This window comes from Chiloscyllium punctatum, chromosome 29, assembly GCF_047496795.1.
Source record: "Chiloscyllium punctatum isolate Juve2018m chromosome 29, sChiPun1.3, whole genome shotgun sequence".
NCBI lineage: Eukaryota > Metazoa > Chordata > Chondrichthyes > Orectolobiformes > Hemiscylliidae > Chiloscyllium > Chiloscyllium punctatum.
In genome coordinates, this window is record NC_092767.1 from 21,950,128 (window position 1) to 21,962,709 (window position 12,582).

Sequence of the window (12,582 nt, forward strand, 5' to 3'; positions counted from 1 at the left end):
AATGCCATATCTCTGTATTTTCTGCAGTAGCCTACCATGGGGACCTTATCAAACGCCTTACTAAAATCCATATATACCACATCTACCGCTTTCCCCTCATCTACCTCCTTAGTCACCTTCTCAAAGAATTCAATAAGGTTTGTGAGGCACGACCTGCCCTTCACAAAACCATGCTGACTATCCTTGATCACATTATTCTTATCCAGATGTGCATAAATCCTATCCCTTACAATTCTCTCTAAGACTTTGCCCACAACAGAAGTGAGACTCACTGGCCTATAGTTACTAGGATTATCCCTACTCCCCTTCTTGAACAAGGGAACCACGTTTGCTAGCCTCCAGTCCTCCGGCACTACTCCTGTAGACAAAGAGGACACAAAAATCAAGGCCAATGGCTCTGCAATCTCCTCCCTTGCTTCCCAGAGAATCCTAGGATAAATGCCATCAGGCCCAGGGGACTTATCTATTTTCACCCTTGCCAGAATTTCCAACACCTCTTCTCTACATATCTCAAAGCCATCCATTCTACTTATTCGTGCCTCAGTATTCATATCGACAACAATGTCCTGTTCCTGAGTGAATACTGACGAAAAGTATTCATTCAGTGCCTCCCCAATCTCTTCAGCCTCCACACGCAACTTCCCATTACTATCCTTGATTGGACCTATTCCTACCCTAGTCATTCTTTTATTCCTAACATACCTATAGAAAGCCTTAGGGTTATCCCTAATCCTACCAACTAAAGACCTTTCATGTCCCCTCCTTGCTGCTCTTAGCTCTCTCTTCAGGTCCTTCCGGGCTACCTTATAACTCTCAATCGCCCCTATTGAACCTTCACGCCTCATCTTTACAAAGGCCGCCCTCTTCCATTTAACAAGGGATTCCAATTCCTTATTAAACCACGGCTCCCTCACACGACCCTTTCCTCCCTGCCTGATAGGTACGTACTTATCAAGGACACTCAATAGTTGCTCCTTGAACAAGTTCCACATATCAATTACGCTCTTGCCTTGGAATCTACTTTTCCAATCCACACATCCTAAGTCATGCCTCACCGCATCATAATTTCCCTGCCCCCAGCTATAACTCTTGCCCTGTAGTACACACTTATCCCTCTCCATCCCTAGAGTAAAAATCACCTAATTGTGGTCACTGTCCCCAAAGTGCTCACCTATCTCTAGTTCTAATACCTGGCCTGGTTCGTTACCCAGAACCAAATCCAGTATGGCCTCACCTCTTGTTGGCTTATCTCCATATTGTGTCAGGAAACTCTCCTGCACACATTGGACAAACACTGACCTATCTAACGAACTTGAGCTATAGCTTTCCCAATCAATATCAGGAAAGTTAAAGTCCCCCATAACAACCACCCTATTACTGTCACTCTTCTCCTGAATCACCTTCGCAATCATTTCTTCAACGATTCTAGGACTATTAGGAGGCCTGTAAAAGACTCCTAACAGGGTGACCTCACCTCTCCTATTCTTAACCTCAACCCAAACTACCTCAGATGGCAAATCTTCGTCCATCTTCCTTTCCACCGCTGTAATACTATCTTTGACAAGCAAAGCCACACACCCCCTCTTTTACCCCCACCTCTGACCCTACTAAAACATTTAAACCCTGGAACCTGAAACAGCCAATCCTGTCCCTGATCTAGCCATGTCTCCGTAATAGCCACAACATCGAAGTCCCAGGTACCAACCCACGCTGCAAGTTTACCTACCTTATTTCGTATCCGGATGCCTTTCAAATGCTGTCATTGTACCAGCTTCCACCACTTCCTCTTGCAACTCATTCTATGCACGCACTGACTTCTATTTGAGAAAAGTTGCCCCTTGGGTCCATCTTAAATTTTCCCATCTCACCTTAACCCTGTGAGCACCAGTATGAACTCCTCTTCCCCGTAGAAAAGATCTTGGCTCTTCACCCTATCCACACTGTTCATGATTGAGCAAACCTCTCTGAGGTCATCGAGTCAGAGAGTCAGAAAGATGTACAGCATGGAAACAGACCCTTCAGTCCAACTTGTCTATGCCGACCAGATATCCCAACCCAATCTAGTCCCACCTGCCAGGACCCAGCCCATTTCCTTCAAAATCCTTAATATACATATACCCATCCAGATGCCTCTTAAAAGTTGCAATTGTGCTAGTCTCCACCATTTTCCCTGGCAGCTCACTCCAGCTCTGCATGAAAATCTTGCCCCTTCGATCTCATTTATATCTTTCCCCTCTCAGCCTAAGACTATCCCCTCTAGTTCTGGACTCCCCCATCCCAGGGAAAAGACTTTGTCTATTTATCCTATCTATGCCTCTCATGATTTTATAAATCTCTAGAAGGTCACACCTCAGCCTCCAATGCTCCAGGGAAAACAGCCTGAGCCTGTTCAGCCTTTCCCTATAGCTCAAATCTTTCAAATCAGGCAACATTCTTGTAAATTTTTTCTGAACACTTGCAAGTTTCACAACATCTTTCTGATAGGAAGGAGACCAGAATTGTACGCAGGATTCCAACACTCACCAATGTCCTGTACAGCTGCAACATGACCTCCCAACCCATGTACTCAATATTCTGACCAATAAATGAAAGCATACTAAACGTTTTCCTCACTATCCGATCTACCTGCGACTCCACTTTCAGAGAGCTATGAACCTGCACTCCAAGGTCTCTTTGTTCAGCAACAGGTCACTTCTCAGCCTCCAATAGCCCAAACCCTGGAGCCCCAGTGACATTTTTATACATTTCATCCGCAGCATTTCAAGTTTAACAACATCTTTCCTATAGCAGGGGGACCAGAATTGAATATAGTATTCCCAAAGTGGCCTAACCAATGTCATGTACAGCCACACTCCTACACTCAATGTACTGACCAATAAAGCCTCTGTAATTCTGCCCCAGATCCTTAATGAAGGTGTTACAAAGGTGATGGAATACTGCAGCACATGGGGTCTTACATTGAATCCCTCATCAACCATATCCAGTGTATGTCAGCTCCACAACTTCAGTGTCCAAACAGAACTGTGCATTTACATTGATGTCTGGCATAATCCCAGCCAACATCTTTGTGTGTGACTCAAGTCAGAATGTCACTGATTTCAAGATTGTCCTGACCTTCAACAGCAAAGTCTAATTATTCAAGGTCAGAAATCTTTTGACCATATCCAAAAAAAACTGCAGATGCTTTAAATCAGAAACAAAAGCAAAACTTGCTGGAAAAGCTCAGCAGCATCTGTGAAGAGAAATTGTTTTGTGTCCAATGATTGTTCTTCAATACTAACCGTGTCCACTTTAATTGTCCAATAATCACAGGTCCACCCATTCGTTTGGTTTAATTTTCAGACTGAAATCTGTTGAAGACAAAGTGCACAAACGTGCCTGGTTATCACACCCAGATCAAACTATTATAAAGGTCAAGCACTTTGAAAATATTCAATTTGGAAATAACTTCCTTACCAAATTGTTTTCATGACAATATTTTTAATTGTGTTTCCAAATATTCTTCAGTCCAGATACAAATATATTTTAAATTGCTTCCACCTCTCTCCCGTGTGAGTAATCTGGTATATGAATGTCAGTGTCTGTGTGACGCTATGTATGTAGGCCATGTCTCTGAAAGACTGACAGATTGTTCCAGACAGCATTTCTCTTCAGGTCTTCATAACAAACAGGTTACAGCCTGGACCCAACCAGCTTACACTCACAAAACATAAAACCCAGTGCCCACCATTGGTTGTGATTGGGTAACATTTTAAATGAATTCTAATCCATTCCTGGGCATCGCTGGTTGGGCCGGCAATTATTGCTCATCCCTAGTGGTTGTTGAGAATGTGTTGTGGGTTTGGAAAGTTCTGTCTAAGGAGCTTCTGTGAATTTCTGCAGGGCACCTTGTCGCTGGTGCACATTGCTGCTCCTGTGGGTCAGTGGGGAAAATAACATGGATGTTTGTGGATGTCGTGGCAATCAAGTGGGGTCTTTTATCCCGGCTGGTGCCAAGCTTCTGGAATACTGTTGGAGCTGCCCCCATCCAGGCCTGTGGGGAGTTTTCCATCACAATCCTGACTAGTGTATTGTAGATGGAGGACAGTCTGTGGGGGATCAGGAGGTGAGTCATTCACTGCAGTATTCCGAGCCTCTGACCTGCTCTTTTGTCACTGTATTTATATCACTGGTACAATTCAGTTTCAGGTCAATGGTAACCCCAAGGTGTTGACAGGAGAGGATTCAGCAACAGTAACCACATTGAATATCAAAGGATAATGGTTTGATTCTCTGTTGTTGGAGATAATCAGTGTCTGGCATTTATGTGGCACGAATGTTCTTTGTCACTTTTCTTCCTAGTCCTGGATATTATCCAGGTTTTACTGCACTTGCCAAGGGCTGCTTCAGTATCTGAGTAGTCACACATGCTGTTGAACATTGTGCAAACATTGACTAACATCCTTAAGATGGAGGGATATACATTTATAAACTATTGAAGATTGTTGGGCCGAGGACATTCTCCTGAGGAACTCCAACAGAAATGTTCTTTCGTTGTGATGACTGACCACCAACAATCACAACCTTCTTCCTTTGTGTCAGGTCTAACTCCAACCAGCAGAGAGTTTTCCTCAATTTCCATTGGCTCCAGATTTGCTCAGACTCCTTGATGTCACACTCAGTCAAACACAGCTTTAACATTAAGCCCAGTCATATTCACACCACCCTCTGGTATCATCTCTTTTTCTCCAAGGACATGATCACACACCACTCCCTCATCGGAGAGGGGCAACTGGTGCTGAGTGTAACCTCAGGGTCACCATAGCTCAGGCCGGGGTAAGAAGAAGAGTCCTTCATGGTAACATCAGCTAATGTGGGAATAGGGCCAATGCAGTTGGTGTGCCTCTCCATTGTAAACCAGCTACCAGCTCACTGAGGGAACGAGTTATTGAGTGGGCATTCTTGAGAGAAGGATACCTTTGGAACTTAATGAGATTTAGAGATGGGAGTGTTTGATTGGAAAACAATATTGCTTGGGGAATGAAAGTTCTCATTTCATTAATTAATGTGATCAGAATTGTCCAGTCTTTAAAACTTAATTTCACAAATACATGTATATTTATGTGAACCCTTAATGTGCGTTGTCATGATCTGTTTGTTCACATTTGAATGAAACACTAATGTGAAGAGTGGTGGCACCTCACAATGCCCAGGTGATCCTCCATGGTATGGGATAAAGGGCTGGGAAACGTGGGACATCAGTGTTTGATGGAGAGAGATTGAGTGCAGCATGAAAACACAGATTACCTCAACGCTGAAAACATCCAGAATTATCAATAATTATTCAAAATGATTCTTGCCATGTGAGTATTCCTGATAAGGAATTTAAACTATTGAAACTTTGTAAATCTGGGTGAGAGTTGCTCCCTGCACCTTGTGATCGAAGATGTTATGTTTTGGTCCAGTGGTCCCCATTATACAGACACTCGAACATTGGTGTCTCTTATTATGTCAGGTGTTATGAATGTTCTCTGTGGTTTAATTCTGATTTGCGGGGCTTTTGTGGTGCAGTGGCAGTGCCCCTACCTCTGAAACACAAGGTCTGTGTTCAATTGCAAACCTGCACTGAAGGTGTGTATATAGGAAGGAGAGAAGGAGAGGCAAGAGAGGAGGGGAGTGGTGTTTTTGATAAGGGAAAACGTCATGGCAGTACTCAGAGAGGATATTCCTGATGGACCATCCAGTGAAGTTGTATGGATGGAAGTGAGAAAAATGAAGGGTGTGATCATGTTGTTGGGATTATATACTAGCCCCGCTCCACTTCCCCTTCCCCCCCCCAAGACTCAGCAGGAAATTGGGGGGAAAATATGAAGGGAGCTTGCTAAAGGCTGTAAGAATGATAGGGTTACAAGAAAAGGGGATTTTAACCTTCCAAATCTAGACTGGGAATGGATTGGAGAATTTACTAGATATACTCAGGAAAACTTTCTCAATTAATATGAAGGCGGCCCTCCATGAGAAGGGGCAATACCCAACCTTCTCTCAGGAAATAAGGCAGGACAAGTGATGGAGGTATTAATGGGGGAGCACTAACTGCTATTCGATTAGTTTTAAAATAGCTATGGAAAAGGATAGACTGGTCGACAAGTTAAAGTGTATGGAGTTGACAGTGGGGTCTTTGGACATTACAATCTGTAAGTGTGATGTGTAGAATCTTTTTCTGAGTCTTGTAAATGAGAGTGAGATTCACTCTGCATTCAGGTCTCTGTTATTCTTTACAAGTCTAATGGATAATGTTTATATATTTAATGCTTATCTCTATTAGTGATTGTAATTGTATCTCTAATATTGCAGTGTACAAATAATTTTCGATGTGGTATATCAATTATCAAGAACCTGACCTCTAATGGGAGTATCCATTTGAATTGAATAACTTGCGTGCCTTCTGAACATGATGTAAAACAGAAAATGCTGCAAATACTTTATATGTCAGACAGCATTTGTAGAGAGAGAGAAACAGAATGAACGTTTCTGGCCAATGACCTTTTATCAGAGAAAGTGACTGAGTATTTCCTGCAGTCTCTGTGTTTATTTAATGTTCACAGTATCTGGAGTATACAGCTTATCAAATTATAAATCTTCATAACGTATTATTGGAGGCTGGGATTTGTCTACAGACCAGTTTGGAGAGAAATATAAATCATTTCTTTCGCTCTTGTTCTGTCTGAGTGTTCAAATAAAAATGTCACCGGAAGGTGGGATCAGAGTGGGACTGAACAGTGTCTCTGTCTGAGCCTGTGGGAGTGATGACCCTTCTGTGTCTCTGTATCTCTGTCAGTGATAATGTGAGTGTGTGTGAGAGGGAACTACCCGCATTGTTACTTGTGTCTCAGCTGGAAGGTGGGAAGAAGAGCAGAAGGGAAAGGCTGTGATGGGCTGGAGGGCAGGAGAGGCTGAAATGACAGAGTAACAATATTGACCAAAATGGTGCAAGGAACCATAGGTGGGGGTGAGGTGGGAGAATGGGAGAAGAGAAGAAACAAAAGATTGGGGTGTAAATGATACTCACTGACTGTCATCTAAAAACAAACAAAACAAAAGAAAATGGTGACAGAGATAAGAAAGTGAGGTACTCTGTCATGTCCCCCTTCACTGTTTACAGGATGTACATTTACTCTCCGATTCTGAATGAATCTGTTTTCTCATCATTAACTCTCGCATTGCCAGTTACTCTCAGTTTTAAAGGATCTTGTTTCAGCAAATGGACCTGGGGTCAAGTGACCAATTCACTGGATTTACAGAAATTCTGTTCCAGCCCAGTTTCAGTGGGAAGACACAGGGAAATGTCCTCTGGCTGTTGGTGTGATGGACCCTTCCTCTCAGATCCTGAGAACTTCACATGAAACAAAGAGTCTTTGTGCACGTGACGTGTCTCCTACATGTGCACTGGACATGACAGAGATAGTTTGTGGTGAAGAGGCTGGAGGCTACAGAGAGAGGGAGGGGTGGAGGTGGTGGAGTAGATTACAGAGATAGGGAAGGGGGCAGGGTCTGGAAGTGGTTACAATGATAGGGTGGTGTTTTGGGACAGAGTGATGTCACAGAAACCTAGAGAAGTGCAGGTCCTGGAGAAGGTTAGGTAGATAGGGAAGCATGCTATTATTCCTGATCACCCAGCACTCGCTACACTTCCAAGCCTTGCCCTTCATCCAAACAGGAACATACTGTCACTGAAAACTCACAATCTCCATTTTCAAAGGCTTCCCATTTTCCAGCCCTCCTTTTGCCTGCAAACATCTGCCCCAATCAACTTTTGAAAAGTCTTGTCTAATACCATCAAAATTGCCTTACTCCAATTTAGAACATTAACCTTTAGATCCAATCCATCCTCTTCCGTCATGAGTGTGAAGCAAGTTGAATTATGATCGCTGACCCGAAAGTGTTCTCAGCTGACACTTCAGTCTTGCATCTGCCTGCCCTGCCTTATTTACCAAGAGAAAGTTAAGTTATGCTCCTTTCTTGTACTTACATCAACATACAGAATCCAGTGACAGAGAATAAGTGGGGTCACTCTGCTCTCCCCTGGGTCAGTGACACAGACACAGTGGGGTCAGTCTGCTCTCCCCTGGGTCAGTGACAGAGACACAGTGGGGTCAGTCTGCTCTCCCCTGTGTCAGTGACACAGGCACAGTGGGGTCAGTCTGCTCTCCTCTGGGTCAGTGACAGAGACACAGTGGGGTCAGTCTGCTCTCCCCTGGGTCAGTGACACAGACACAGTGGGGTCACTCTGCTCTCCCCTGGGTCAGTGACAGAGACACAGTGGGGTCAGGCTGCTCTCCTCTGGGTCAGTGACAGAGACAGAGTGGGGTCAGTCTGCTCTCCCCTGGGTCAGTGACAGAGACACAGTGGGGTCAGTCTGCTCTCCCCTGGGACAGTGACAGAGACACAGTGGGGTCAGTCTGCTCTCCCCTGGGTCAGTGACAGAGACACAGTGGGGTCAGTCTGCCCTCCCCTGGGTCAGTGACACAGACACAGCGTGGTCAGTCTGCTCTCCCCTGGGTCAGTGACACAGGTAAAGTGGGGTCAGTCTGCTCTCCCCTGGGTCAGTGACAGAGACACAGTGGGGTCATTCTGCTCTCCCCTGGGTCAGTGACAGAGACACAGTGGGGTCAGTCTGCTCCCCCCTGGGTCAGTGACAGAGACACAGTGGGGTCAGTCTGCTCCCCCCTGGGTCAGTAACAGAGACACAGTAGGGTCAGTCTGCTCCCCTCTGGCTCAGTGACAGAGACACAGTGGGGTCAGTCTGCTCTCCCCTGGGTCAGTGACACAGGTACAGTGGGGTCAGTCTGCTCTCCCCTGGGTCAGTGACAGAGAGACAGTGCTCTCCTTCTCCCTTCCACTTGTCGATGGTGGTGATGATGTATACATTTGGACATGCTGCTGGGCAGAGTCATGCTCTTGGAGAAAGTGAGGATTGCAGATGCTGGAGATCAGAGTCGACAATTGTAGTGCTGGAAAAGCACAGCCAGGCAGGCAGCATCCGAGGGGCAGGAGAGTCGATGCTCCAAGCACACGCTTTTCATCAGGAATGGGGGTGGGTGGGCAAGGCAGGGGTGTGGCTGGGGGGAAGGTAGCTGGGAAAGTAATAGGGAGATAGAGGTGGGGGTGATGATAACAGGTCAGAAAGGAGGGTGAAGCAGACAGGTGGGAAGGAAGATGGAAAGGTAGGATAGTTCAAGAGGGCAGTGCTGAGTTGGATGGTTGGATCTGGGATAAGGTAGAGGAAGGTGAAATGAAGAAACTGGTGAAACCTACATTGATCCCGTGTGGTTGGAGAGTACCAAAGTGGAAGATGAGGCATGCTTCCTCCAGTAATCTGGTGGCTAGAGTTTGGCAGTGGAGGAGGACCAGGACTTGAATGTCCTTGGCAGAGTGGGAAAGGGGAGTTAAGGTGTTCAGCCACAGAGTGGTGGGGCTGTTTAGTGTGTGCCTCCCAGAGATGTTCTCTGCAACATTCCGTAAGTAGGCGCCCTGTCTCACCAATATAGAGGAGACCACAACGAGAGCAATAGACACAGTGGGTGATGTGTGTGGAAGTACAGGTAAATTTCTGCTGGATTTGGAAGGATCCATTGGGGCCGAGGATGGAGGTGAGGGGGGAGGTGTGGGCGCAGGTTTTGCACTTCTTGCAGTGGCCAGGGAAGGTGCCGGGAGGGGAGGGTGGGTTGGTGGGTGTGTGTGAACCTAACAAGGCAGTCGCGGAGGGAATGGTCTCTGTGGAATGCAGAGAAGGGTGGGGAGGAAAATATATCCCTGATAGTGGGGTCTGTTTGTAGGTGGCAGAAATGGAAGAGGATGGTGCATTGTATCTGGAGGTTAGTGGAGTAGAAGGTGAGGACCAGGGGCATCCTGTCCTTGTTGCGATTGGTGAGGTGGGGTTCAAGGGCGGAGGTGCAGGAAGTGGATGAGATGCATTGGAGGGTATCATCGACCACCTGGGAGGGGAAAGTGCAGTCCTTGAAGAAGGAGGGCATCTGGGATGTTCAATGGTGGAATTGGTCCTCCTGGGAGAGGTTGGGCGGGGCTTTCTAAACAACAATGAAAATAGAAAGAAAGGTGACATTGATTCTGAATCAGAAAACATCAAGTTATTGAGAAAAGACAGACAAGAACAAGTCAGAGAACAACGGAACACTGAACACTTCAACTGCATTTATTTCAATGCAAGAGGTCTCATGGATAAGGCTGATGAACTCAGGGCATGTAAGGGAACATGGGCCTGGGATGTCATCGCAATTACAGCAACATGGCTGAGGTATGGAAAAGATTGGCAGCTCAGTGTTCTGGGTTTTAGATGGTACAGGAAGGATAGAAAGAGGCAAGGTGGGAGAAGGACTGGCATTTTTGATTAATGAAAATATTACTCCTGTAATTAGAGAAGGTATTTCTGAGGGATTATTTAGTGAAAATATGTGAGTTGAAGTTAGATATAAGAAAGGGATGATCACTTTGCTGGGATTGTACTATCGGCTCCCTAATAGTCAGAGGGTAATTGAGAAGGAAATATGTAGTGATATTAAATATATGTAAGAATAATAATGTTGCAATAGTAGGGAATTTTAATTTTCCAAGCATTGACTCAGACTGCTGTGGTGTTAAAAGTTTTGATGGTGAAGAATTTGTTCAAATGCAAGAACATTTTCTTTATCAAGATATAAATTTTCCTGTGATAAACAGATCTTGACCTTCTCTTGAGAAATAAGGCAGGGCAAGTGACAAATGTGTTAGTCAGGGAACACTTTTGGACCAATGATCATAATCCTAGTAATGTTAAAATAGTTATGTAAATTGATAGCAATTAAAGTTCTTAATTGGAGTAAGGCAAATGGGTATGAAAGGATATGAAACAAGATCTTTCAAAAGTTGATTGGAGCAAAATGATCACAGGTAAAAGGATGACTGACAAGTGGGAGGCCTTCCAATGCGTGAGAACAAGAGTTCAGAAATATTCTGTTCCTGTTAGAGTGAAAGGCAAGGCTGGTAAGATTAGGGAACAATGGATGAATAAAGATCTTGAAGTTCAAGTCAAGAATCAAAAGATACTCATCTATTAGAGAGACAATTAGGATCAACTGAATGTCTTGAAGAGTATAAAGACTGTAGGGACATTTTCCAGAAAGAAATGAGGAAGGCAAAGAGAAGATAGGAAATTGCTTTGGCAGATGAGGTAAAGATAATCCAAAGAGATTCTATAAATACACTAAGAGAGAGGGAGCACCTGGAGAGGGAGTAGAACCCCTGAAAGACCAATGAGGTTGTCTTTGTGTCGTACCTCAAGAGATGGGAGAGATATAAATGAATATTTCGCATCAGTTTTTACTGTTGGGAAAGAAATGGAGGTGAGAGAGATCAGGGAAATAAATATTGATGGTTTGGAAACAGTTCACAGTAATGGAAGAGGAAGTGCTCGAGAACTTAAAAAAACATAAAGATAGATAAGCCTCCAGGACCTGATCAAGTGTGTCGCAGGACGTTGTGGGAAGTAAGGGAAAAATTGCAGTGCCCCTAACAGAAATATTTGTATCATCCATAAACATGGTGAAGAACTGGAGGACTGGGGTGTGGATAGTGTGGTGCCATTGTTTAAGAAGGGATGTGAGGAGAAGCCTGGGAACAATCGACCTGTGAGTCTGACCTTGGTGGTGGGTAAGTTTTTAGAGATAGGATTTACAGAGGTTGGAGAGGAAAGAATTGATTAGAGATGCTCAGTATGGCTTTGTGCAAGGGAAATCATGTCTCACACTTGATTGGGTTTGTTTTTGGAAGTAACCAAAATGATTAATGAAGACAGAGTGTTGCATGTTGTTTGCTTGGCCTTTCGTAAAGTGAGATCAAATAGGATTCAGGGTGGGCTTGCCAATTGGACACAGAATTGGCTTCATGGTAGAAGACATTGTTTTTCAGACTGGAGGCCTGTAACCAGTGGTGTTCCACAGGGATCGGTACTGGCTCCATTTCTGTTTGTCATTTATACAAAGGATTTGGATGAGAATATAGGAGGTATGTTTAGTAAGTTTGTGGATGACACCAAAACGGTAAATTGAACAGTGAAGGATGTGACCCAAGACTACAAAGAGATGTTGATCAATTGGGTCAAAGGGCTGAGGAGTGGCAGATGGAGTTTAATTTGGATAAACGTGAGGTATTGCATTGTGGTAATACAAACAAGGAGAAAGTGAGGACTGCAGATGCTGGAGATCAGAGCTGAAAATGTGTTGCTGGAAAAGCGCAGCAGGTCAGGCAGCATCCAAGGAGCAGGAGAATCGACGTTTCGGGAATGACCCTGAAGAAGAAGGGATCATGCCCTTCTTGAAGGAGGGCTCCTGAAGGAGGGCTCATGCCCGAAATGTCGATTCTCCTGCTCCTTGGGTGCTGCCAGAACTGATGCACTTTTCCGGTAATACAAACAAGGTCAGGAGTTAACGGTAGGGCCCTGGGTAGTATTGTAGAGCAGAGAGACCTCAGGGTTCAGGGGCATATTTCTTTGAAATTTGCAACCCAGTTAGACAGGGTAGTTAAGAATGTATTTCGCACACACACTTT